The sequence below is a fragment of the Crinia signifera genome, chromosome 3 (genome assembly GCF_055691185.1).
Source record: "Crinia signifera chromosome 3, ASM5569118v1, whole genome shotgun sequence".
NCBI lineage: Eukaryota > Metazoa > Chordata > Amphibia > Anura > Myobatrachidae > Crinia > Crinia signifera.
In genome coordinates, this window is record NC_139219.1 from 333789938 (window position 1) to 333815133 (window position 25196).

The 25196-nt window shown below is 39.0% G+C and overlaps 34 non-coding genes across 34 annotated transcripts; all 34 read left to right on the top strand.

The window, feature by feature from the left end:
* The first annotated feature begins 459 nt into the window (after positions 1 to 459).
* Positions 460 to 531, top strand: TRNAR-UCU (transfer RNA arginine (anticodon UCU)). Its single transcript has one exon. It is a non-coding gene; the product is annotated as a tRNA-Arg (tRNA).
* Positions 532 to 798: 267 nt separating this feature from the next.
* TRNAR-UCU (transfer RNA arginine (anticodon UCU)) lies at positions 799 to 870 on the top strand. Its single transcript has one exon. It is a non-coding gene; the product is annotated as a tRNA-Arg (tRNA).
* A 596-nt stretch (positions 871 to 1466) lies between these two features.
* TRNAG-UCC (transfer RNA glycine (anticodon UCC)) lies at positions 1467 to 1538 on the top strand. The gene has a single exon. It is a non-coding gene; the product is annotated as a tRNA-Gly (tRNA).
* A 909-nt stretch (positions 1539 to 2447) lies between these two features.
* TRNAG-UCC (transfer RNA glycine (anticodon UCC)) lies at positions 2448 to 2519 on the top strand. Its single transcript has one exon. It is a non-coding gene; the product is annotated as a tRNA-Gly (tRNA).
* Positions 2520 to 3115: 596 nt separating this feature from the next.
* On the top strand, positions 3116 to 3187 carry TRNAG-UCC (transfer RNA glycine (anticodon UCC)). Its single transcript has one exon. It is a non-coding gene; the product is annotated as a tRNA-Gly (tRNA).
* Positions 3188 to 4081: 894 nt separating this feature from the next.
* TRNAG-UCC (transfer RNA glycine (anticodon UCC)) lies at positions 4082 to 4153 on the top strand. Its single transcript has one exon. It is a non-coding gene; the product is annotated as a tRNA-Gly (tRNA).
* A 909-nt stretch (positions 4154 to 5062) lies between these two features.
* TRNAG-UCC (transfer RNA glycine (anticodon UCC)) lies at positions 5063 to 5134 on the top strand. Its single transcript has one exon. It is a non-coding gene; the product is annotated as a tRNA-Gly (tRNA).
* Positions 5135 to 5730: 596 nt separating this feature from the next.
* Positions 5731 to 5802, top strand: TRNAG-UCC (transfer RNA glycine (anticodon UCC)). The gene has a single exon. It is a non-coding gene; the product is annotated as a tRNA-Gly (tRNA).
* Positions 5803 to 6711: 909 nt separating this feature from the next.
* On the top strand, positions 6712 to 6783 carry TRNAG-UCC (transfer RNA glycine (anticodon UCC)). Its single transcript has one exon. It is a non-coding gene; the product is annotated as a tRNA-Gly (tRNA).
* A 275-nt stretch (positions 6784 to 7058) lies between these two features.
* TRNAG-UCC (transfer RNA glycine (anticodon UCC)) lies at positions 7059 to 7130 on the top strand. Its single transcript has one exon. It is a non-coding gene; the product is annotated as a tRNA-Gly (tRNA).
* Positions 7131 to 7706: 576 nt separating this feature from the next.
* Positions 7707 to 7778, top strand: TRNAG-UCC (transfer RNA glycine (anticodon UCC)). Its single transcript has one exon. It is a non-coding gene; the product is annotated as a tRNA-Gly (tRNA).
* Positions 7779 to 8053: 275 nt separating this feature from the next.
* Positions 8054 to 8125, top strand: TRNAG-UCC (transfer RNA glycine (anticodon UCC)). The gene has a single exon. It is a non-coding gene; the product is annotated as a tRNA-Gly (tRNA).
* Positions 8126 to 8400: 275 nt separating this feature from the next.
* On the top strand, positions 8401 to 8472 carry TRNAG-UCC (transfer RNA glycine (anticodon UCC)). The gene has a single exon. It is a non-coding gene; the product is annotated as a tRNA-Gly (tRNA).
* A 267-nt stretch (positions 8473 to 8739) lies between these two features.
* TRNAG-UCC (transfer RNA glycine (anticodon UCC)) lies at positions 8740 to 8811 on the top strand. Its single transcript has one exon. It is a non-coding gene; the product is annotated as a tRNA-Gly (tRNA).
* Positions 8812 to 9078: 267 nt separating this feature from the next.
* TRNAG-UCC (transfer RNA glycine (anticodon UCC)) lies at positions 9079 to 9150 on the top strand. Its single transcript has one exon. It is a non-coding gene; the product is annotated as a tRNA-Gly (tRNA).
* A 554-nt stretch (positions 9151 to 9704) lies between these two features.
* On the top strand, positions 9705 to 9776 carry TRNAG-UCC (transfer RNA glycine (anticodon UCC)). The gene has a single exon. It is a non-coding gene; the product is annotated as a tRNA-Gly (tRNA).
* Positions 9777 to 10033: 257 nt separating this feature from the next.
* On the top strand, positions 10034 to 10105 carry TRNAG-UCC (transfer RNA glycine (anticodon UCC)). The gene has a single exon. It is a non-coding gene; the product is annotated as a tRNA-Gly (tRNA).
* Positions 10106 to 10372: 267 nt separating this feature from the next.
* TRNAG-UCC (transfer RNA glycine (anticodon UCC)) lies at positions 10373 to 10444 on the top strand. The gene has a single exon. It is a non-coding gene; the product is annotated as a tRNA-Gly (tRNA).
* Positions 10445 to 10711: 267 nt separating this feature from the next.
* Positions 10712 to 10783, top strand: TRNAG-UCC (transfer RNA glycine (anticodon UCC)). Its single transcript has one exon. It is a non-coding gene; the product is annotated as a tRNA-Gly (tRNA).
* A 554-nt stretch (positions 10784 to 11337) lies between these two features.
* On the top strand, positions 11338 to 11409 carry TRNAG-UCC (transfer RNA glycine (anticodon UCC)). The gene has a single exon. It is a non-coding gene; the product is annotated as a tRNA-Gly (tRNA).
* A 1591-nt stretch (positions 11410 to 13000) lies between these two features.
* Positions 13001 to 13072, top strand: TRNAG-UCC (transfer RNA glycine (anticodon UCC)). Its single transcript has one exon. It is a non-coding gene; the product is annotated as a tRNA-Gly (tRNA).
* A 267-nt stretch (positions 13073 to 13339) lies between these two features.
* Positions 13340 to 13411, top strand: TRNAG-UCC (transfer RNA glycine (anticodon UCC)). Its single transcript has one exon. It is a non-coding gene; the product is annotated as a tRNA-Gly (tRNA).
* Positions 13412 to 15287: 1876 nt separating this feature from the next.
* Positions 15288 to 15359, top strand: TRNAG-UCC (transfer RNA glycine (anticodon UCC)). Its single transcript has one exon. It is a non-coding gene; the product is annotated as a tRNA-Gly (tRNA).
* A 1919-nt stretch (positions 15360 to 17278) lies between these two features.
* TRNAG-UCC (transfer RNA glycine (anticodon UCC)) lies at positions 17279 to 17350 on the top strand. Its single transcript has one exon. It is a non-coding gene; the product is annotated as a tRNA-Gly (tRNA).
* A 267-nt stretch (positions 17351 to 17617) lies between these two features.
* On the top strand, positions 17618 to 17689 carry TRNAG-UCC (transfer RNA glycine (anticodon UCC)). The gene has a single exon. It is a non-coding gene; the product is annotated as a tRNA-Gly (tRNA).
* A 267-nt stretch (positions 17690 to 17956) lies between these two features.
* Positions 17957 to 18028, top strand: TRNAG-UCC (transfer RNA glycine (anticodon UCC)). The gene has a single exon. It is a non-coding gene; the product is annotated as a tRNA-Gly (tRNA).
* Positions 18029 to 18639: 611 nt separating this feature from the next.
* TRNAG-UCC (transfer RNA glycine (anticodon UCC)) lies at positions 18640 to 18711 on the top strand. Its single transcript has one exon. It is a non-coding gene; the product is annotated as a tRNA-Gly (tRNA).
* Positions 18712 to 18978: 267 nt separating this feature from the next.
* On the top strand, positions 18979 to 19050 carry TRNAG-UCC (transfer RNA glycine (anticodon UCC)). The gene has a single exon. It is a non-coding gene; the product is annotated as a tRNA-Gly (tRNA).
* Positions 19051 to 19646: 596 nt separating this feature from the next.
* Positions 19647 to 19718, top strand: TRNAG-UCC (transfer RNA glycine (anticodon UCC)). Its single transcript has one exon. It is a non-coding gene; the product is annotated as a tRNA-Gly (tRNA).
* Positions 19719 to 20643: 925 nt separating this feature from the next.
* TRNAG-UCC (transfer RNA glycine (anticodon UCC)) lies at positions 20644 to 20715 on the top strand. Its single transcript has one exon. It is a non-coding gene; the product is annotated as a tRNA-Gly (tRNA).
* A 909-nt stretch (positions 20716 to 21624) lies between these two features.
* Positions 21625 to 21696, top strand: TRNAG-UCC (transfer RNA glycine (anticodon UCC)). Its single transcript has one exon. It is a non-coding gene; the product is annotated as a tRNA-Gly (tRNA).
* Positions 21697 to 22970: 1274 nt separating this feature from the next.
* TRNAG-UCC (transfer RNA glycine (anticodon UCC)) lies at positions 22971 to 23042 on the top strand. Its single transcript has one exon. It is a non-coding gene; the product is annotated as a tRNA-Gly (tRNA).
* Positions 23043 to 23951: 909 nt separating this feature from the next.
* On the top strand, positions 23952 to 24023 carry TRNAG-UCC (transfer RNA glycine (anticodon UCC)). Its single transcript has one exon. It is a non-coding gene; the product is annotated as a tRNA-Gly (tRNA).
* Positions 24024 to 24619: 596 nt separating this feature from the next.
* Positions 24620 to 24691, top strand: TRNAG-UCC (transfer RNA glycine (anticodon UCC)). The gene has a single exon. It is a non-coding gene; the product is annotated as a tRNA-Gly (tRNA).
* The last annotated feature ends 505 nt before the right edge of the window (positions 24692 to 25196 follow it).

Below are 25196 nucleotides of genomic sequence, written 5' to 3' on the forward strand. Positions count from 1 at the left end.
TTATATTGTTTCAATCATTTCAGTCAAGCCATGGTGTAACATGGCATCTCGTGCATATTTTTAGAACATGTAACCTGACTTACGTACTTGGGAAATATTTGCTTTAGCAGACTCAGTCAAGCGTTGGTGGTATAGTGGTGAGCATAGCTGCCTTCCAAGCAGTTGACCCGGGTTCGATTCCCGGCCAACACAGTTTTTTCATACTTCCAAATGTTACTACCATACTTCAAGCATGTTCTCGGATCAAAAGTTCATGAACAATGTTCAAAGCTTTGTAAAATGTATGATATCTTCCTATAAAAATTACTTTTGATTCCATCCCTGTCTGAGGTACTCCTTTTATATTGTTTCAATCATTTCAGTCAAGCCATGGTGTAACATGGCATCTCGTGCATATTTTTAGAACATGTAACCTGACTTACGTACTTGGGAAATATTTGCTTTAGCAGACTCAGTCAAGCGTTGGTGGTATAGTGGTGAGCATAGCTGCCTTCTAAGCAGTTGACCCGGGTTCGATTCCCGGCCAACGCAGTTTTTTCATACTTCCAAATGTTACTACCATACTTCAAGCATGTTCTCGGATCAAAAGTTCATGAACAATGTTCAAAGCTTTGTAAAATTCATGATATCTTCCTATAAAAATTACTTTTGATTCCATCCCTGTCTGAGGTACTCCTTTTATATTGTTTCAATCATTTCAGTCAAGCCATGGTGTAACATGGCATCTCGTGCATATTTTTAGAACATGTAACCTGACTTACGTACTTGGGAAATATTTGCTTTAGCAGACTCAGTCAAGCGTTGGTGGTATAGTGGTGAGCATAGCTGCCTTCTAAGCAGTTGACCCGGGTTCGATTCCCGGCCAACGCAGTTTTTTCATACTTCCAAATGTTATTGAGCATGTTCTCGGATCAAAAGTTCTTGAACAATGTTCAAAGCTTTGTAAAATTCATGATATCTTCCTATAAAAAATACTTTTGATTCCATCCCTGTCTGAGGTACTCCCTAAATATTGTTTCAATCATTTCAGTCAAGCCATGGTGTAACATGGCATCTCGTGCATATTTTTAGTACATGTGACCTGACTTACGTACTTGGGAAATATTTGCTTTAGCAGACTCAGTCAAGCAATGGTGTTATAGTGGTGAGCATAACTGCCTTCAAAGCAGTTGACCCGGGTTCGATTCCCGGCCAACGCAGTTTTTTCATACTAACAAATGTTACTACCATACTTCCAGCATGTTCTCGGATCAAAAGTTCATGAACATTGTTCAAAGCTTTGTAAAATGTATGATATCTTCCTATAAAAATTACTTTTGATTCCATCCCTGTCTAAGGTACTCCTTTTATATTGTTTCAATCATTTCAGTCAAGCCATGGTGTAACATGGCATCTCGTGCATATTTTTAGAACATGTAACCTGACTTACGTACTTGGGAAATATTTGCTTTAGCAGACTCAGTCAAGCGTTGGTGGTATAGTGGTGAGCATAGCTGCCTTCCAAGCAGTTGACCCGGGTTCGATTCCCGGCCAACGCAGTTTTTTCATACTTCCAAATGTTATTGAGCATGTTCTCGGATCAAAAGTTCTTGAACAATGTTCAAAGCTTTGTAAAATTCATGATATCTTCCTATAAAAAATACTTTTGATTCCATCCCTGTCTGAGGTACTCCCTAAATATTGTTTCAATCATTTCAGTCAAGCCATGGTGTAACATGGCATCTCGTGCATATTTTTAGAACATGTGACCTGACTTACGTACTTGGGAAATATTTGCTTTAGCAGACTCAGTCAAGCAATGGTGTTATAGTGGTGAGCATAGTGGTCAGCTGCCTTCAAAGCAGTTGATCCGGGTTCGATTCCCAGCCAACGCAGTTTTTTCATACTTCCAAATGTTCTCGGATAACTCAGCATGTTCTCGGATCAAAAGTTCATTAACAATGTTCAAAGCTTTGTATAATGTATGATAGCTTAATATAAAAATTACTTTTGATTCCATCCCTGTCTTCAGTCAAGCCATGGTGTAACATGGCATCTCGTGCATATTTTTAGAACATGTGACCTGACTTACGTACTTGGGAAATATTTGCTTTAGCAGACTCAGTCAAGCGTTGGTGGTATAGTGGTGAGCATAGCTGCCTTCCAAACAGTTGACCCGGGTTCGAATCCCGGCCAACGCAGTTTTTTCATACTTCCAAATGTTACTACCATACTTCAAGCATGTTCTCTGATCAAAAGTTCATGAACAATGTTCAAAGCTTTGTAAAATTCATGATATCTTCCTATAAAAATTACTTTTGATTCCATCCCTGTCTGAGGTACTCCTTTTATATTGTTTCAATCATTTCAGTCAAGCCATGGTGTAACATGGCATCTCGTGCATATTTTTAGAACATGTAACCTGACTTACGTACTTGGGAAATATTTGCTTTAGCAGACTCAGTCAAGCGTTGGTGGTATAGTGGTGAGCATAGCTGCCTTCCAAGCAGTTGACCCGGGTTCGATTCCCGGCCAACGCAGTTTTTTCATACTTCCAAATGTTATTGAGCATGTTCTCGGATCAAAAGTTCTTGAACAATGTTCAAAGCTTTGTAAAATTCATGATATCTTCCTATAAAAAATACTTTTGATTCCATCCCTGTCTGAGGTACTCCCTAAATATTGTTTCAATCATTTCAGTCAAGCCATGGTGTAACATGGCATCTCGTGCATATTTTTAGTACATGTGACCTGACTTACGTACTTGGGAAATATTTGCTTTAGCAGACTCAGTCAAGCAATGGTGTTATAGTGGTGAGCATAACTGCCTTCAAAGCAGTTGACCCGGGTTCGATTCCCGGCCAACGCAGTTTTTTCATACTAACAAATGTTACTACCATACTTCCAGCATGTTCTCGGATCAAAAGTTCATGAACATTGTTCAAAGCTTTGTAAAATGTATGATATCTTCCTATAAAAATTACTTTTGATTCCATCCCTGTCTAAGGTACTCCTTTTATATTGTTTCAATCATTTCAGTCAAGCCATGGTGTAACATGGCATCTCGTGCATATTTTTAGAACATGTAACCTGACTTACGTACTTGGGAAATATTTGCTTTAGCAGACTCAGTCAAGCGTTGGTGGTATAGTGGTGAGCATAGCTGCCTTCCAAGCAGTTGACCCGGGTTCGATTCCCGGCCAACGCAGTTTTTTCATACTTCCAAATGTTATTGAGCATGTTCTCGGATCAAAAGTTCTTGAACAATGTTCAAAGCTTTGTAAAATTCATGATATCTTCCTATAAAAAATACTTTTGATTCCATCCCTGTCTGAGGTACTCCCTAAATATTGTTTCAATCATTTCAGTCAAGCCATGGTGTAACATGGCATCTCGTGCATATTTTTAGAACATGTGACCTGACTTACGTACTTGGGAAATATTTGCTTTAGCAGACTCAGTCAAGCAATGGTGTTATAGTGGTGAGCATAGTGGTCAGCTGCCTTCAAAGCAGTTGATCCGGGTTCGATTCCCAGCCAACGCAGTTTTTTCATACTTCCAAATGTTCTCGGATAACTCAGCATGTTCTCGGATCAAAAGTTCATTAACAATGTTCAAAGCTTTGTATAATGTATGATAGCTTAATATAAAAATTACTTTTGATTCCATCCCTGTCTTCAGTCAAGCCATGGTGTAACATGGCATCTCGTGCATATTTTTAGAACATGTGACCTGACTTACGTACTTGGGAAATATTTGCTTTAGCAGACTCAGTCAAGCGTTGGTGGTATAGTGGTGAGCATAGCTGCCTTCCAAACAGTTGACCCGGGTTCGAATCCCGGCCAACGCAGTTTTTTCATACTTCCAAATGTTACTACCATACTTCAAGCATGTTCTCGGATCAAAAGCAAAGCTTTGTAAAATTCATGATATCTTCCTATAAAAATTACTTTTGATTCCATCCCTGTCTGAGGTACTCCTTTTATATTGTTTCAATCATTTCAGTCAAGCCATGGTGTAACATGGCATCTCGTGCATATTTTTAGAACATGTAACCTGACTTACGTACTTGGGAAATATTTGCTTTAGCAGACTCAGTCAAGCGTTGGTGGTATAGTGGTGAGCATAGCTGCCTTCCAAGCAGTTGACCCGGGTTCGATTCCCGGCCAACGCAGTTTTTTCATACTTCCAAATGTTATTGAGCATGTTCTCGGATCAAAAGTTCTTGAACAATGTTCAAAGCTTTGTAAAATTCATGATATCTTCCTATAAAAAATACTTTTGATTCCATCCCTGTCTGAGGTACTCCCTAAATATTGTTTCAATCATTTCAGTCAAGCCATGGTGTAACATGGCATCTCGTGCATATTTTTAGAACATGTGACCTGACTTACGTACTTGGGAAATATTTGCTTTAGCAGACTCAGTCAAGCAATGGTGTTATAGTGGTGAGCATAGTGGTCAGCTGCCTTCAAAGCAGTTGATCCGGGTTCGATTCCCAGCCAACGCAGTTTTTTCATACTTCCAAATGTTCTCGGATAACTCAGCATGTTCTCGGATCAAAAGTTCATTAACAATGTTCAAAGCTTTGTATAATGTATGATAGCTTAATATAAAAATTACTTTTGATTCCATCCCTGTCTTCAGTCAAGCCATGGTGTAACATGGCATCTCGTGCATATTTTTAGAACATGTGAACTGACTTACGTACTTGGGAAATATTTGCTTTAGCAGACTCAGTCAAGCGTTGGTGGTATAGTGGTAAGCATAGCTGCCTTCCAAACAGTTGACCCGGGTTCGAATCCCGGCCAACGCAGTTTTTTCATACTTCCAAATGTTACTACCATACTTCAAGCATGTTCTCGGATCAAAAGTTCATGAACAATGTTCAAAGCTTTGTAAAATTCATGATATCTTCCTATAAAAATTACTTTTGATTCCATCCCTGTCTGAGGTACTCCTTTTATATTGTTTCAATCATTTCAGTCAAGCCATGGTGTAACATGGCATCTCGTGCATATTTTTAGAACATGTAACCTGACTTACGTACTTGGGAAATATTTGCTTTAGCAGACTCAGTCAAGCGTTGGTGGTATAGTGGTGAGCATAGCTGCCTTCCAAGCAGTTGACCCGGGTTCGATTCCCGGCCAACGCAGTTTTTTCATACTTCCAAATGTTATTGAGCATGTTCTCGGATCAAAAGTTCTTGAACAATGTTCAAAGCTTTGTAAAATTCATGATATCTTCCTATAAAAAATACTTTTGATTCCATCCCTGTCTGAGGTACTCCCTAAATATTGTTTCAATCATTTCAGTCAAGCCATGGTGTAACATGGCATCTCGTGCATATTTTTAGTACATGTGACCTGACTTACGTACTTGGGAAATATTTGCTTTAGCAGACTCAGTCAAGCAATGGTGTTATAGTGGTGAGCATAACTGCCTTCAAAGCAGTTGACCCGGGTTCGATTCCCGGCCAACGCAGTTTTTTCATACTAACAAATGTTACTACCATACTTCCAGCATGTTCTCGGATCAAAAGTTCATGAACATTGTTCAAAGCTTTGTAAAATGTATGATATCTTCCTATAAAAATTACTTTTGATTCCATCCCTGTCTAAGGTACTCCTTTTATATTGTTTCAATCATTTCAGTCAAGCCATGGTGTAACATGGCATCTCGTGCATATTTTTAGAACATGTAACCTGACTTACGTACTTGGGAAATATTTGCTTTAGCAGACTCAGTCAAGCGTTGGTGGTATAGTGGTGAGCATAGCTGCCTTCCAAGCAGTTGACCCGGGTTCGATTCCCGGCCAACGCAGTTTTTTCATACTTCCAAATGTTATTGAGCATGTTCTCGGATCAAAAGTTCTTGAACAATGTTCAAAGCTTTGTAAAATTCATGATATCTTCCTATAAAAAATACTTTTGATTCCATCCCTGTCTGAGGTACTCCCTAAATATTGTTTCAATCATTTCAGTCAAGCCATGGTGTAACATGGCATCTCGTGCATATTTTTAGAACATGTGACCTGACTTACGTACTTGGGAAATATTTGCTTTAGCAGACTCAGTCAAGCAATGGTGTTATAGTGGTGAGCATAGTGGTCAGCTGCCTTCAAAGCAGTTGATCCGGGTTCGATTCCCAGCCAACGCAGTTTTTTCATACTTCCAAATGTTCTCGGATAACTCAGCATGTTCTCGGATCAAAAGTTCATTAACAATGTTCAAAGCTTTGTATAATGTATGATAGCTTAATATAAAAATTACTTTTGATTCCATCCCTGTCTTCAGTCAAGCCATGGTGTAACATGGCATCTCGTGCATATTTTTAGAACATGTGACCTGACTTACGTACTTGGGAAATATTTGCTTTAGCAGACTCAGTCAAGCGTTGGTGGTATAGTGGTGAGCATAGCTGCCTTCCAAACAGTTGACCCGGGTTCGAATCCCGGCCAACGCAGTTTTTTCATACTTCCAAATGTTACTTCCAGCATGTTCTCGGATCAAAAGTTCATGAACAATGTTCAAAGCTTTGTAAAATGTATGATATCTTCCTATAAAAATTACTTTTGATTCCTTCCCTGTCTGAGGTACTCCTTTTATATTGTTTCAATCATTTCAGTCAAGCCATGGTGTAACATGGCATCATGGCATCTCGTGCATATTTTTAGAACATGTGACCTGACTTACGTACTTGGGAAATATTTGCTTTAGCAGACTCAGTCAAGCGTTGGTGGTATAGTGGTGAGCATAGCTGCCTTCCAAGCAGTTGACCCGGGTTCGATTCCCGGCCAACGCAGTTTTTTCATACTTCCAAATGTTACTACCATACTTCCAGCATGTTCTCGGATCAAAAGTTCATGAACAATGTTCAAAGCTTTGTAAAATGTATGATATCTTCCTATAAAAATTACTTTTGATTCCATCCCTGTCTGAGGTACTCCTTTTATATTGTTTCAATCATTTCAGTCAAGCCATGGTGTAACATGGCATCATGGCATCTCGTGCATATTTTTAGAACATGTGACCTGACTTACGTACTTGGGAAATATTTGCTTTAGCAGACTCAGTCAAGCGTTGGTGGTATAGTGGTGAGCATAGCTGCCTTCCAAGCAGTTGACCCGGGTTCGATTCCCGGCCAACGCAGTTTTTTCATACTTCCAAATGTTCTCGGATCAAAAGTTCATGAACAATGTTCAAAGCTTTGTAAAATGTATGATATCTTCCTATAAAAATTACTTTTGATTCCATCCCTGTCTGAGGTACTCCTTTTATATTGTTTCAATCATTTCAGTCAAGCCATGGTGTAACATGGCATCTCGTGCATATTTTTAGAACATGTGACCTGACTTACGTACTTGGGAAATATTTGCTTTAGCAGACTCAGTCAAGCGTTGGTGGTATAGTGGTGAGCATAGCTGCCTTCCAAACAGTTGACCCGGCTTCGAATCCCGGCCAACGCAGTTTTTTCATACTTCCAAATGTTACTTCCAGCATGTTCTCGGATCAAAAGTTCATGAACAATGTTCAAAGCTTTGTAAAATGTATGATATCTTCCTATAAAAATTACTTTTGATTCCTTCCCTGTCTGAGGTACTCCCTAAATATTGTTTCAATCATTTCAGTCAAGCCATGGTGTAACATGGCATCTCGTGCATATTTTTAGAACATGTGACCTGACTTACGTACTTGGGAAATATTTGCTTTAGCAGACTCAGTCAAGCGTTGGTGGTATAGTGGTGAGCATAGCTGCCTTCCAAGCAGTTGACCCGGGTTCGATTCCCGGCCAACGCAGTTTTTTCATACTTCCAAATGTTACTACCATACTTCCAGCATGTTCTCGGATCAAAAGTTCATGAACAATGTTCAAAGCTTTGTAAAATGTATGATATCTTCCTATAAAAATTACTTTTGATTCCTTCCCTGTCTGAGGTACTCCTTTTATATTGTTTCAATCATTTCAGTCAAGCCATGGTGTAACATGGCATCATGGCATCTCGTGCATATTTTTAGAACATGTGACCTGACTTACGTACTTGGGAAATATTTGCTTTAGCAGACTCAGTCAAGCGTTGGTGGTATAGTGGTGAGCATAGCTGCCTTCCAAGCAGTTGACCCGGGTTCGATTCCCGGCCAACGCAGTTTTTTCATACTTCCAAATGTTACTACCATACTTCCAGCATGTTCTCGGATCAAAAGTTCATGAACAATGTTCAAAGCTTTGTAAAATGTATGATATCTTCCTATAAAAATTACTTTTGATTCCTTCCCTGTCTGAGGTACTCCTTTTATATTGTTTCAATCATTTCAGTCAAGCCATGGTGTAACATGGCATCATGGCATCTCGTGCATATTTTTAGAACATGTAACCTGACTTACGTACTTGGGAAATATTTGCTTTAGCAGACTCAGTCAAGCGTTGGTGGTATAGTGGTGAGCATAGCTGCCTTCCAAGCAGTTGACCCGGGTTCGATTCCCGGCCAACGCAGTTTTTTCATACTTCCAAATGTTACTACCATACTTCCAGCATGTTCTCGGATCAAAAGTTCATGAACATTGTTCAAAGCTTTGTAAAATGTATGATATCTTCCTATAAAAATTACTTTTGATTCCTTCCCTGTCTGAGGTACTCCTTTTATATTGTTTCAATCATTTCAGTCAAGCCATGGTGTAACATGGCATCTCGTGCATATTTTTAGAACATGTAACCTGACTTACGTACTTGGGAAATATTTGCTTTAGCAGACTCAGTCAAGCGTTGGTGGTATAGTGGTGAGCATAGCTGCCTTCCAAGCAGTTGACCCGGGTTCGATTCCCGGCCAACGCAGTTTTTTCATACTTCCAAATGTTACTACCATACTTCCAGCATGTTCTCGGATCAAAAGTTCATGAACATTGTTCAAAGCTTTGTAAAATGTATGATATCTTCCTATAAAAATTACTTTTGATTCCATCCCTGTCTGAGGTACTCCTTTTATATTGTTTCAATCATTTCAGTCAAGCCATGGTGTAACATGGCATCTCGTGCATATTTTTAGAACATGTAACCTGACTTACGTACTTGGGAAATATTTGCTTTAGCAGACTCAGTCAAGCGTTGGTGGTATAGTGGTGAGCATAGCTGCCTTCCAAGCAGTTGACCCGGGTTCGATTCCCGGCCAACGCAGTTTTTTCATACTTCCAAATGTTATTGAGCATGTTCTCGGATCAAAAGTTCATGAACAATGTTCAAAGCTTTGTAAAATTCATGATATCTTCCTATAAAAAATACTTTTGATTCCATCCCTGTCTGAGGTACTCCCTAAATATTGTTTCAATCATTTCAGTCAAAGGTACTCCTTTTATATTGTTTCAATCATTTCAGTCAAGCCATGGTGTAACATGGCATCTCATGCATATTTTTAGAAAATGTGAAATGACTTACGTACTTGGGAAATATTTGCTTTAGCAGACTCAGTCAAGCGTTGGTGGTATAGCAGTTGACCCGGGTTCGATTGTTCTCGGATCAAAAGTTCATGAACAATGTTCAAAGCTTTGTAAAATTCATGATATCTTCCTATAAAAAATACTTTTGATTCCATCCCTGTCTGAGGTACTCCCTAAATATTGTTTCAATCATTTCAGTCAACCATGGTGTAACATGGCATCTCGTGCATATTTTTAGAACATGTGACCTGACTTACGTACTTGGGAAATATTTGCTTTAGAAGACTCAGTCAAGCGTTGGTGGTATAGTGGTGAGCATAGCTGCCTTCCAAGCAGTTGACCCGGGTTCGATTCCCGGCCAACGCAGTTTTTTCATACTTCCAAATGTTATTGAGCATGTTCTCGGATCAAAAGTTCATGAACAATGTTCAAAGCTTTGTAAAATTCATGATATCTTCCTATAAAAAATACTTTTGATTCCATCCCTGTCTGAGGTACTCCCTAAATATTGTTTCAATCATTTCAGTCAAGCCATGGTGTAACATGGCATCTCGTGCATATTTTTAGAACATGTAACCTGACTTACGTACTTGGGAAATATTTGCTTTAGCAGACTCAGTCAAGCGTTGGTGGTATAGTGGTGAGCATAGCTGCCTTCCAAGCAGTTGACCCGGGTTCGATTCCCGGCCAACGCAGTTTTTTCATACTTCCAAATGTTACTACCATACTTCCAGCATGTTCTCGGATCAAAAGTTCATGAACATTGTTCAAAGCTTTGTAAAATGTATGATATCTTCCTATAAAAATTACTTTTGATTCCTTCCCTGTCTGAGGTACTCCTTTTATATTGTTTCAATCATTTCAGTCAAGCCATGGTGTAACATGGCATCTCGTGCATATTTTTAGAACATGTAACCTGACTTACGTACTTGGGAAATATTTGCTTTAGCAGACTCAGTCAAGCGTTGGTGGTATAGTGGTGAGCATAGCTGCCTTCCAAGCAGTTGACCCGGGTTCGATTCCCGGCCAACGCAGTTTTTTCATACTTCCAAATGTTACTACCATACTTCCAGCATGTTCTCGGATCAAAAGTTCATGAACATTGTTCAAAGCTTTGTAAAATGTATGATATCTTCCTATAAAAATTACTTTTGATTCCATCCCTGTCTGAGGTACTCCTTTTATATTGTTTCAATCATTTCAGTCAAGCCATGGTGTAACATGGCATCTCGTGCATATTTTTAGAACATGTAACCTGACTTACGTACTTGGGAAATATTTGCTTTAGCAGACTCAGTCAAGCGTTGGTGGTATAGTGGTGAGCATAGCTGCCTTCCAAGCAGTTGACCCGGGTTCGATTCCCGGCCAACGCAGTTTTTTCATACTTCCAAATGTTATTGAGCATGTTCTCGGATCAAAAGTTCATGAACAATGTTCAAAGCTTTGTAAAATTCATGATATCTTCCTATAAAAAATACTTTTGATTCCATCCCTGTCTGAGGTACTCCCTAAATATTGTTTCAATCATTTCAGTCAAAGGTACTCCTTTTATATTGTTTCAATCATTTCAGTCAAGCCATGGTGTAACATGGCATCTCATGCATATTTTTAGAAAATGTGAAATGACTTACGTACTTGGGAAATATTTGCTTTAGCAGACTCAGTCAAGCGTTGGTGGTATAGCAGTTGACCCGGGTTCGATTGTTCTCGGATCAAAAGTTCATGAACAATGTTCAAAGCTTTGTAAAATTCATGATATCTTCCTATAAAAAATACTTTTGATTCCATCCCTGTCTGAGGTACTCCCTAAATATTGTTTCAATCATTTCAGTCAACCATGGTGTAACATGGCATCTCGTGCATATTTTTAGAACATGTGACCTGACTTACGTACTTGGGAAATATTTGCTTTAGAAGACTCAGTCAAGCGTTGGTGGTATAGTGGTGAGCATAGCTGCCTTCCAAGCAGTTGACCCGGGTTCGATTCCCGGCCAACGCAGTTTTTTCATACTTCCAAATGTTATTGAGCATGTTCTCGGATCAAAAGTTCATGAACAATGTTCAAAGCTTTGTAAAATTCATGATATCTTCCTATAAAAAATACTTTTGATTCCATCCCTGTCTGAGGTACTCCCTAAATATTGTTTCAATCATTTCAGTCAAGCCATGGTGTAACATGGCATCTCGTGCATATTTTTAGTACATGTGACCTGACTTACGTACTTGGGAAATATTTGCTTTAGCAGACTCAGTCAAGCAATGGTGTTATAGTGGTGAGCATAGCTGCCTTCAAAGCAGTTGACCCGGGTTCGATTCCCGGCCAACGCAGTTTTTTCATACTTCCAAATTTTATTGAGCATGTTCTCGGATCAAAAGTTCATTAACAATGTTCAAAGCTTTGTAAAATGTATGATATCTTCCTATAAAAATTACTTTTGATTCCATCCCTGTCTGAGGTACTCCTTTTATATTGTTTCAATCATTTCAGTCAAGCCATGGTGTAACATGGCATCTCATGCATATTTTTAGAACATGTGAAATGACTTACGTACTTGGGAAATATTTGCTTTAGCAGACTCAGTCAAGCGTTGGTGGTATAGTGGTGAGCATTGCTGCTTCCAAGCAGTTGACCCGGGTTCGATTCCCGGCCAACGCAGTTTATTCATACTTCCAAATGTTATTGAGCATGTTCTCGGATCAAAAGTTCATGAACAAGTTCAAAGCTTTGTAAAATTCATGATATCTTCCTATAAAAAATACTTTTGATTCCATCCCTGTCTGAGGTACTCCCTAATTATTGTTTCAATCATTTCAGTCAAGCCATGGTGTAACATGGCATCTCATGCATATTTTTAGAACATGTGACCGGACTTACGTACTTGGGAAATATTTGCTTTAGCAGACTCAGTCAAGCGTTGGTGGTATAGTGGTGAGCATAGCTGCCTTCCAAGCAGTTGACCTGGTTTCGATTCCTGGACAACGCAGTTTTTTCATACTTCCAAATGTTACTACCATACTTCCAGCATGTTCTCGGATCAAAAGTTCATGAACAATGTTCAAAGCTTTGTAAAATGTATGATATCTTCCTATAAAAATTACTTTTGATTCCTTCCCTATCTGAGGTACTCCTTTTATATTGTTTCAATCATTTCAGTCAAGCCATGGTGTAACATGGCATCTCGTGCATATTTTTAGAACATGTGACCTGACTTACGTACTTGGGAAATATTTGCTTTAGCAGACTCAGTCAAGCGTTGGTAGTATAGTGGTGAGCATAGCTGCCTTCCAAGCAGTTGACCCGGGTTCGATTCCTGGCCAACACAGTTTTTTCATACTTCCAAATGTTACTACCATACTTCAAGCATGTTCTCGGATCAAAAGTTCATGAACAATGTTCAAAGCTTTGTAAAATGTATGATATCTTCCTATAAAAATTACTTTTGATTCCATCCCTGTCTGAGGTACTCCTTTTATATTGTTTCAATCATTTCAGTCAAGCCATGGTGTAACATGGCATCTCGTGCATATTTTTAGAACATGTAACCTGACTTACGTACTTGGGAAATATTTGCTTTAGCAGACTCAGTCAAGCGTTGGTGGTATAGTGGTGAGCATAGCTGCCTTCCAAGCAGTTGACCCGGGTTCGATTCCCGGCCAACGCAGTTTTTTCATACTTCCAAATGTTACTACCATACTTCCAGCATGTTCTCGGATCAAAAGTTCATGAACATTGTTCAAAGCTTTGTAAAATGTATGATATCTTCCTATAAAAATTACTTTTGATTCCATCCCTGTCTGAGGTACTCCTTTTATATTGTTTCAATCATTTCAGTCAAGCCATGGTGTAACATGGCATCTCGTGCATATTTTTAGAACATGTAACCTGACTTACGTACTTGGGAAATATTTGCTTTAGCAGACTCAGTCAAGCGTTGGTGGTATAGTGGTGAGCATAGCTGCCTTCCAAGCAGTTGACCCGGGTTCGATTCCCGGCCAACGCAGTTTTTTCATACTTCCAAATGTTATTGAGCATGTTCTCGGATCAAAAGTTCATGAACAATGTTCAAAGCTTTGTAAAATTCATGATATCTTCCTATAAAAAATACTTTTGATTCCATCCCTGTCTGAGGTACTCCCTAAATATTGTTTCAATCATTTCAGTCAAAGGTACTCCTTTTATATTGTTTCAATCATTTCAGTCAAGCCATGGTGTAACATGGCATCTCATGCATATTTTTAGAAAATGTGAAATGACTTACGTACTTGGGAAATATTTGCTTTAGCAGACTCAGTCAAGCGTTGGTGGTATAGCAGTTGACCCGGGTTCGATTGTTCTCGGATCAAAAGTTCATGAACAATGTTCAAAGCTTTGTAAAATTCATGATATCTTCCTATAAAAAATACTTTTGATTCCATCCCTGTCTGAGGTACTCCCTAAATATTGTTTCAATCATTTCAGTCAACCATGGTGTAACATGGCATCTCGTGCATATTTTTAGAACATGTGACCTGACTTACGTACTTGGGAAATATTTGCTTTAGAAGACTCAGTCAAGCGTTGGTGGTATAGTGGTGAGCATAGCTGCCTTCCAAGCAGTTGACCCCGGTTCGATTCCCGGCCAACGCAGTTTTTTCATACTTCCAAATGTTACTACCATACTTCCAGCATGTTCTCGGATCAAAAGTTCATGAACAATGTTCAAAGCTTTGTAAAATGTATGATATCTTCCTATAAAAATTACTTTTGATTCCATCCCTGTCTGAGGTACTCCTTTTATATTGTTTCAATCATTTCAGTCAAGCCATGGTGTAACATGGCATCTCGTGCATATTTTTAGAACATGTGACCTGACTTACGTACTTGGGAAATATTTGCTTTAGCAGACTCAGTCAAGCGTTGGTGGTATAGTGGTGAGCATAGCTGCCTTCCAAGCAGTTGACCTGGGTTCGATTCCCGGCCAACGCAGTTTTTTCATACTAACAAATGTTACTACCATACTTCCAGCATGTTCTCGGATCAAAAGTTCATGAACATTGTTCAAAGCTTTGTAAAATGTATGATATCTTCCTATAAAAATTACTTTTGATTCCATCCCTGTCTAAGGTACTCCTTTTATATTGTTTCAATCATTTCATTCAAGCCATGGTGTAACATGGCATCTCGTGCTTTTTTTTTTGAGAACATGTAACCTGACTTACGTACTTGGGAAATATTTGCTTTAGCAGACTCAGTCAAGCAATGGTGTTATAGTGGTGAGCATAGTGGTCAGCTGCCTTCAAAGCAGTTGACCCGGGTTCGATTCCCAACCAACGCAGATTTTTCATACTTCCAAATGTTCTCGGATAACTCAGCATGTTCTCGGATCAAAAGTTCATTAACAATGTTCAAAGCTTTGTATAATGTATGATATCTTCCTATAAAAATTACTTTTGATTCCATCCCTGTCTGAGGTACTCCCTAAATATTGTTTCAATCATTTCAGTCAAAGGTACTCCTTTTATATTGTTTCAATCATTTCAGTCAAGCCATGGTGTAACATGGCATCTCATGCATATTTTTAGAAAATGTGAAATGACTTACGTACTTGGGAAATATTTGCTTTAGCAGACTCAGTCAAGCGTTGGTGGTATAGCAGTTGACCCGGGTTCGATTGTTCTCGGATCAAAAGTTCATGAACAATGTTCAAAGCTTTGTAAAATTCATGATATCTTCCTATAAAAAATACTTTTGATTCCATCCCTGTCTGAGGTACTCCCTAAATATTGTTTCAATCATTTCAGTCAACCATGGTGTAACATGGCATCTCGTGCATATTTTTAGAACATGTGACCTGACTTACGTACTTGGGAAATATTTGCTTTAGAAGACTCAGTCAAGCGTTGGTGGTATAGTGGTGAGCATAGCTGCCTTCCAAGCAGTTGACCCGGGTTCGATTCCCGGCCAACGCAGTTTTTTCATACTTCCAAATGTTATTGAGCATGTTCTCGGATCAAAAGTTCATGAACAATGTTCAAAGCTTTGTAAAATTCATGATATCTTCCTATAAAAAATACTTTTGATTCCATCCCTGTCTGAGGTACTCCCTAAATATTGTTTCAATCATTTCAGTCAAGCCATGGTGTAACATGGCATCTCGTGCATATTTTTAGTACATGTGACCTGACTTACGTACTTGGGAAATATTTGCTTTAGCAGACTCAGTCAAGCAATGGTGTTATAGTGGTGAGCATAGCTGCCTTCAAAGCAGTTGACCCGGGTTCGATTCCCGGCCAACGCAGTTTTTTCATACTTCCAAATTTTATTGAGCATGTTCTCGGATCAAAAGTTCATTAACAATGTTCAAAGCTTTGTAAAATGTATGATATCTTCCTATAAAAATTACTTTTGATTCCATCCCTGTCTGAGGTACTCCTTTTATATTGTTTCAATCATTTCAGTCAAGCCATGGTGTAACATGGCATCTCATGCATATTTTTAGAACATGTGAAATGACTTACGTACTTGGGAAATATTTGCTTTAGCAGACTTAGTCAAGCGTTGGTGGTATAGTGGTGAGCATTGCTGCTTCCAAGCAGTTGACCCGGGTTCGATTCCCGGCCAACGCAGTTTTTTCATACTTCCAAATGTTATTGAGCATGTTCTCGGATCAAAAGTTCATGAACAATGTTCAAAGCTTTGTAAAATTCATGATATCTTCCTATAAAAAATACTTTTGATTCCATCCCTGTCTGAGATACTCCCTAAATATTGTTTCAATCATTTCAGTCAAGCCATGGTGTAACATGGCATCTCGTGCATATTTTTAGAACATGTGACCTGACTTACGTACTTGGGAAATATTTTCTTTAGCAGACTCAGTCAAGCGTTGGTGGTATAGTGGTGAGCATTGCTGCTTCCAAGCAGTTGACCCGGGTTCGATTCCCGGCCAACGCAGTTTATTCATACTTCCAAATGTTATTGAGCATGTTCTCGGATCAAAAGTTCATGAACAAGTTCAAAGCTTTGTAAAATTCATGATATCTTCCTATAAAAAATACTTTTGATTCCATCCCTGTCTGAGGTACTCCCTAATTATTGTTTCAATCATTTCAGTCAAGCCATGGTGTAACATGGCATCTCATGCATATTTTTAGAACATGTGACCGGACTTACGTACTTGGGAAATATTTGCTTTAGCAGACTCAGTCAAGCGTTGGTGGTATAGTGGTGAGCATAGCTGCCTTCCAAGCAGTTGACCTGGTTTCGATTCCTGGACAACGCAGTTTTTTCATACTTCCAAATGTTACTACCATACTTCCAGCATGTTCTCGGATCAAAAGTTCATGAACAATGTTCAAAGCTTTGTAAAATGTATGATATCTTCCTATAAAAATTACTTTTGATTCCTTCCCTATCTGAGGTACTCCTTTTATATTGTTTCAATCATTTCAGTCAAGCCATGGTGTAACATGGCATCTCGTGCATATTTTTAGAACATGTGACCTGACTTACGTACTTGGGAAATATTTGCTTTAGCAGACTCAGTCAAGCGTTGGTAGTATAGTGGTGAGCATAGCTGCCTTCCAAGCAGTTGACCCGGGTTCGATTCCTGGCCAACACAGTTTTTTCATACTTCCAAATGTTACTACCATACTTCAAGCATGTTCTCGGATCAAAAGTTCATGAACAATGTTCAAAGCTTTGTAAAATGTATGATATCTTCCTATAAAAATTACTTTTGATTCCATCCCTGTCTGAGGTACTCCTTTTATATTGTTTCAATCATTTCAGTCAAGCCATGGTGTAACATGGCATCTCGTGCATATTTTTAGAACATGTAACCTGACTTACGTACTTGGGAAATATTTGCTTTAGCAGACTCAGTCAAGCGTTGGTGGTATAGTGGTGAGCATAGCTGCCTTCCAAGCAGTTGACCCGGGTTCGATTCCCGGCCAACGCAGTTTTTTCATACTTCCAAATGTTACTACCATACTTCCAGCATGTTCTCGGATCAAAAGTTCATGAACATTGTTCAAAGCTTTGTAAAATGTATGATATCTTCCTATAAAAATTACTTTTGATTCCATCCCTGTCTGAGGTACTCCTTTTATATTGTTTCAATCATTTCAGTCAAGCCATGGTGTAACATGGCATCTCGTGCATATTTTTAGAACATGTAACCTGACTTACGTACTTGGGAAATATTTGCTTTAGCAGACTCAGTCAAGCGTTGGTGGTATAGTGGTGAGCATAGCTGCCTTCCAAGCAGTTGACCCGGGTTCGATTCCCGGCCAACGCAGTTTTTTCATACTTCCAAATGTTACTACCATACTTCCAGCATGTTCTCGGATCAAAAGTTCATGAACATTGTTCAAAGCTTTGTAAAATGTATGATATCTTCCTATAAAAATTACTTTTGATTCCATCCCTGTCTGAGGTACTCCTTTTATATTGTTTCAATCATTTCAGTCAAGCCATGGTGTAACATGGCATCTCGTGCATATTTTTAGAACATGTAACCTGACTTACGTACTTGGGAAATATTTGCTTTAGCAGACTCAGTCAAGCGTTGGTGGTATAGTGGTGAGCATAGCTGCCTTCCAAGCAGTTGACCCGGGTTCGATTCCCGGCCAACGCAGTTTTTTCATACTTCCAAATGTTACTACCATACTTCCAGCATGTTCTCGGATCAAAAGTTCATGAACAATGTTCAAAGCTTTGTAAAATTCAAGATATCTTCCTATAAAAAATACTTTTGATTCCATCCCTGTCTGAGGTACTCCCTAAATATTGTTTCAATCATTTCAGTCAAGCCATGGTGTAACATGGCATCTCGTGCATATTTTTAGAACATGTGACCTTACTTACGTACTTGGGAAATATTTGCTTTAGCAGACTCAGTCAAGCAATGGTGTTATAGTGGTGAGCATAGTGGTCAGCTGCCTTCAAAGCAGTTGACCCGGGTTCGATTCCCAGCCAACGCAGTTTTTTCATACTTCCAAATGTTCTCGGATAACTCAGCATGTTCTCGGATCAAAAGTTCATGAACATTGTTCAAAGCTTTGTAAAATGTATGATATCTTCCTATAAAAATTACTTTTGATTCCATCCCTGTCTGAGGTACTCCTTTTATATTGTTTCAATCATTTCAGTCAAGCCATGGTGTAACATGGCATCTCGTGCATATTTTTAGAACATGTAACCTGACTTACGTACTTGGGAAATATTTGCTTTAGCAGACTCAGTCAAGCGTTGGTGGTATAGTGGTGAGCATAGCTGCCTTCCAAGCAGTTGACCCGGGTTCGATTCCCGGCCAACGCAGTTTTTTCATACTTCCAAATGTTACTACCATACTTCCAGCATGTTCTCGGATCAAAAGTTCATGAACATTGTTCAAAGCTTTGTAAAATGTATGATATCTTCCTATAAAAATTACTTTTGATTCCATCCCTGTCTGAGGTACTCCTTTTATATTGTTTCAATCATTTCAGTCAAGCCATGGTGTAACATGGCATCTCGTGCATATTTTTAGAACATGTAACCTGACTTAAGTACTTGGGAAATATTTGCTTTAGCAGACTCAGTCAAGCGTTGGTGGTATAGTGGTGAGCATAGCTGCCTTCCAAGCAGTTGACCCGGGTTCGATTCCCGGCCAACGCAGTTTTTTCATACTTCCAAATGTTATTGAGCATGTTCTCGGATCAAAAGTTCATGAACAATGTTCAAAGCTTTGTAAAATTCATGATATCTTCCTATAAAAAATACTTTTGATTCCATCCCTGTCTGAGGTACTCCCTAAATATTGTTTCAATCATTTCAGTCAAGCCATGGTGTAACATGGCATCTCGTGCATATTTTTAGTACATGTGACCTGACTTACGTACTTGGGAAATATTTGCTTTAGCAGACTCAGTCAAGCAATGGTGTTATAGTGGTGAGCATAGCTGCCTTCAAAGCAGTTGACCCGGGTTCGATTCCCGGCCAACGCAGTTTTTTCATACTAACAAATGTTACTACCATACTTCCAGCATGTTCTCGGATCAAAAGTTCATGAACATTGTTCAAAGCTTTGTAAAATGTATGATATCTTCCTATAAAAATTACTTTTGATTCCATCCCTGTCTAAGGTACTCCTTTTATATTGTTTCAATCATTTCAGTCAAGCCATGGTGTAACATGGCATCTCGTGCATATTTTTAGAACATGTAACCTGACTTACGTACTTGGGAAATATTTGCTTTAGCAGACTCAGTCAAGCGTTGGTGGTATAGTGGTGAGCATAGCTGCCTTCCAAGCAGTTGACCCGGGTTCGATTCCCGGCCAACGCAGTTTTTTCATACTTCCAAATGTTATTGAGCATGTTCTCGGATCAAAAGTTCATGAACAATGTTCAAAGCTTTGTAAAATTCATGATATCTTCCTATAAAAAATACTTTTGATTACATCCCTGTCTGAGGTACTCCCTAAATATTGTTTCAATCATTTCAGTCAAGCCATGGTGTAACATGGCATCTCGTGCATATTTTTAGTACATGTGACCTGACTTACGTACTTGGGAAATATTTGCTTTAGCAGACTCAGTCAAGCAATGGTGTTATAGTGGTGAGCATAGCTGCCTTCAAAGCAGTTGACCCGGGTTCGATTCCTGGCCAACGCAGTTTTTTCATACTAACAAATGTTACTACCATACTTCCAGCATGTTCTCGGATCAAAAGTTCATGAACATTGTTCAAAGCTTTGTAAAATGTATGATATCTTCCTATAAAAATTACTTTTGATTCCATCCCTGTCTAAGGTACTCCTTTTATATTGTTTCAATCATTTCAGTCAAGCCATGGTGTAACATGGCATCTCGTGCATATTTTTAGAACATGTAACCTGACTTACGTACTTGGGAAATATTTGCTTTAGCAGACTCAGTCAAGCGTTGGTGGTATAGTGGTGAGCATAGCTGCCTTCCAAGCAGTTGACCCGGCTTCGAATCCCGGCCAACGCAGTTTTTTCATACTTCCAAATGTTATTGAGCATGTTCTCGGATCAAAAGTTCATGAACAATGTTCAAAGCTTTGTAAAATTCAAGATATCTTCCTATAAAAATTACTTTTGATTCCATCCCTGTCTAAGGTACTCCTTTTATATTGTTTCAATCATTTCAGTCAAGCCATGGTGTAACATGGCATCTCGTGCATATTTTTAGAACATGTAACCTGACTTACGTACTTGGGAAATATTTGCTTTAGCAGACTCAGTCAAGCGTTGGTGGTATAGTGGTGAGCATAGCTGCCTTCCAAGCAGTTGACCCGGGTTCGATTCCCGGCCAACGCAGTTTTTTCATACTTCCAAATGTTATTGAGCATGTTCTCGGATCAAAAGTTCATGAACAATGTTCAAAGCTTTGTAAAATTCAAGATATCTTCCTATAAAAAATACTTTTGATTCCATCCCTGTCTGAGGTACTCCCTAAATATTGTTTCAATCATTTCAGTCAAGCCATGGTGTAACATGGCATCTCGTGCATATTTTTAGAACATGTGACCTTACTTACGTACTTGGGAAATATTTGCTTTAGCAGACTCAGTCAAGCAATGGTGTTATAGTGGTGAGCATAGTGGTCAGCTGCCTTCAAAGCAGTTGACCCGGGTTCGATTCCCAGCCAACGCAGTTTTTTCATACTTCCAAATGTTCTCGGATAACTCAGCATGTTCTCGGATCAAAAGTTCATTAACAATGTTCAAAGCTTTGTATAATGTATGATAGCTTAATATAAAAATTACTTTTGATTCCATCCCTGTCTTCAGTCAAGCCATGGTGTAACATGGCATCTCGTGCATATTTTTAGAACATGTGACCTGACTTACGTACTTGGGAAATATTTGCTTTAGCAGACTCAGTTAAGCGTTGGTGGTATAGTGGTGAGCATAGCTGCCTTCCAAACAGTTGACCCGGGTTCGAATCCCGGCCAACGCAGTTTTTTCATACTTCCAAATGTTACTACCATACTTCCAGCATGTTCTCGGATCAAAAGTTCATGAACAATGTTCAAAGCTTTGTAAAATGTATGATATCTTCCTATAAAAATTACTTTTGATTCCTTCCCTGTCTGAGGTACTCCTTTTATATTGTTTCAATCATTTCAGTCAAGCCATGGTGTAACATGGCATCTCGTGCATATTTTTAGAACATGTAACCTGACTTACGTACTTGGGAAATATTTGCTTTAGCAGACTCAGTCAAGCGTTGGTGGTATAGTGGTGAGCATAGCTGCCTTCCAAGCAGTTGACCCGGGTTCGATTCCCGGCCAACGCAGTTTTTTCATACTTCCAAATGTTACTACCATACTTCCAGCATGTTCTCGGATCAAAAGTTCATGAACAATGTTCAAAGCTTTGTAAAATTCATGATATCTTCCTATAAAAAATACTTTTGATTCCATCCCTGTCTGAGGTACTCCCTAAATATTGTTTCAATCATTTCAGTCAAGCCATGGTGTAACATGGCATCTCGTGCATATTTTTAGTACATGTGACCTGACTTACGTACTTGGGAAATATTTGCTTTAGCAGACTCAGTCAAGCAATGGTGTTATAGTGGTGAGCATAGCTGCCTTCAAAGCAGTTGACCCGGGTTCGATTCCCGGCCAACGCAGTTTTTTCATACTAACAAATGTTACTACCATACTTCCAGCATGTTCTCGGATCAAAAGTTCATGAACATTGTTCAAAGCTTTGTAAAATGTATGATATCTTCCTATAAAAATTACTTTTGATTCCATCCCTGTCTAAGGTACTCCTTTTATATTGTTTCAATCATTTCAGTCAAGCCATGGTGTAACATGGCATCTCGTGCATATTTTTAGAACATGTAACCTGACTTACGTACTTGGGAAATATTTGCTTTAGCAGACTCAGTCAAGCGTTGGTGGTATAGTGGTGAGCATAGCTGCCTTCCAAGCAGTTGACCCGGGTTCGATTCCCGGACAACGCAGTTTTTTCATACTTCCAAATGTTATTGAGCATGTTCTCGGATCAAAAGTTCATGAACAATGTTCAAAGCTTTGTAAAATTCATGATATCTTCCTATAAAAAATACTTTTGATTCCATCCCTGTCTGAGGTACTCCCTAAATATTGTTTCAATCATTTCAGTCAAGCCATGGTGTTACATGGCATCTCGTGCATATTTTTAGTACATGTGACCTGACTTACGTACTTGGGAAATATTTGCTTTAGCAGACTCAGTCAAGCAATGGTGTTATAGTGGTGAGCATAGCTGCCTTCAAAGCAGTTGACCCGGGTTCGATTCCCGGCCAACGCAGTTTTTTCATACTAACAAATGTTACTACCATACTTCCAGCATGTTCTCGGATCAAAAGTTCATGAACATTGTTCAAAGCTTTGTAAAATGTATGATATCTTCCTATAAAAATTACTTTTGATTCCATCCCTGTCTAAGGTACTCCTTTTATATTGTTTCAATCATTTCAGTCAAGCCATGGTGTAACATGGCATCTCGTGCATATTTTTAGAACATGTAACCTGACTTACGTACTTGGGAAATATTTGCTTTAGCAGACTCAGTCAAGCGTTGGTGGTATAGTGGTGAGCATAGCTGCCTTCCAAGCAGTTGACCCGGGTTCGATTCCCGGCCAACGCAGTTTTTTCATACTTCCAAATGTTATTGAGCATGTTCTCGGATCAAAAGTTCATGAACAATGTTCAAAGCTTTGTAAAATTCAAGATATCTTCCTATAAAAAATACTTTTGATTCCATCCCTGTCTGAGGTACTCCCTAAATATTGTTTCAATCATTTCAGTCAAGCCATGGTGTAACATGGCATCTCGTGCATATTTTTAGAACATGTGACCTGACTTACGTACTTGGGAAATATTTGCTTTAGCAGACTCAGTCAAGCAATGGTGTTATAGTGGTGAGCATAGTGGTCAGCTGCCTTCAAAGCAGTTGACCCGGGTTCGATTCCCAGCCAACGCAGTTTTTTCATACTTCCAAATGTTCTCGGATAACTCAGCATGTTCTCGGATCAAAAGTTCATTAACAATGTTCAAAGCTTTGTATAATGTATGATAGCTTAATATAAAAATTACTTTTGATTCCATCCCTGTCTTCAGTCAAGCCATGGTGTAACATGGCATCTCGTGCATATTTTTAGAACATGTGACCTGACTTACGTACTTGGGAAATATTTGCTTTAGCAGACTCAGTCAAGCGTTGGTGGTATAGTGGTGAGCATAGCTGCCTTCCAAACAGTTGACCCGGGTTCGAATCCCGGCCAACGCAGTTTTTTCATACTTCCAAATGTTACTACCATACTTCCAGCATGTTCTCGGATCAAAAGTTCATGAACAATGTTCAAAGCTTTGTAAAATGTATGATATCTTCCTATAAAAATTACTTTTGATTCCTTCCCTGTCTGAGGTACTCCTTTTATATTGTTTCAATCATTTCAGTCAAGCCATGGTGTAACATGGCATCTCGTGCATATTTTTAGAACATGTAACCTGACTTACGTACTTGGGAAATATTTGCTTTAGCAGACTCAGTCAAGCGTTGGTGGTATAGTGGTGAGCATAGCTGCCTTCCAAGCAGTTGACCCGGGTTCGATTCCCGGCCAACGCAGTTTTTTCATACTTCCAAATGTTATTGAGCATGTTCTCGGATCAAAAGTTCATGAACAATGTTCAAAGCTTTGTAAAATTCATGATATCTTCCTATAAAAAATACTTTTGATTCCATCCCTGTCTGAGGTACTCCCTAAATATTGTTTCAATCATTTCAGTCAAGCCATGGTGTTACATGGCATCTCGTGCATATTTTTAGTACATGTGACCTGACTTACGTACTTGGGAAATATTTGCTTTAGCAGACTCAGTCAAGCAATGGTGTTATAGTGGTGAGCATAGCTGCCTTCAAAGCAGTTGACCCGGGTTCGATTCCCGGCCAACGCAGTTTTTTCATACTAACAAATGTTACTACCATACTTCCAGCATGTTCTCGGATCAAAAGTTCATGAACATTGTTCAAAGCTTTGTAAAATGTATGATATCTTCCTATAAAAATTACTTTTGATTCCATCCCTGTCTAAGGTACTCCTTTTATATTGTTTCAATCATTTCAGTCAAGCCATGGTGTAACATGGCATCTCGTGCATATTTTTAGAACATGTAACCTGACTTACGTACTTGGGAAATATTTGCTTTAGCAGACTCAGTCAAGCGTTGGTGGTATAGTGGTGAGCATAGCTGCCTTCCAAGCAGTTGACCCGGGTTCGATTCCCGGCCAACGCAGTTTTTTCATACTTCCAAATGTTATTGAGCATGTTCTCGGATCAAAAGTTCATGAACAATGTTCAAAGCTTTGTAAAATTCAAGATATCTTCCTATAAAAAATACTTTTGATTCCATCCCTGTCTGAGGTACTCCCTAAATATTGTTTCAATCATTTCAGTCAAGCCATGGTGTAACATGGCATCTCGTGCATATTTTTAGAACATGTGACCTGACTTACGTACTTGGGAAATATTTGCTTTAGCAGACTCAGTCAAGCAATGGTGTTATAGTGGTGAGCATAGTGGTCAGCTGCCTTCAAAGCAGTTGACCCGGGTTCGATTCCCAGCCAACGCAGTTTTTTCATACTTCCAAATGTTCTCGGATAACTCAGCATGTTCTCGGATCAAAAGTTCATTAACAATGTTCAAAGCTTTGTATAATGTATGATAGCTTAATATAAAAATTACTTTTGATTCCATCCCTGTCTTCAGTCAAGCCATGGTGTAACATGGCATCTCGTGCA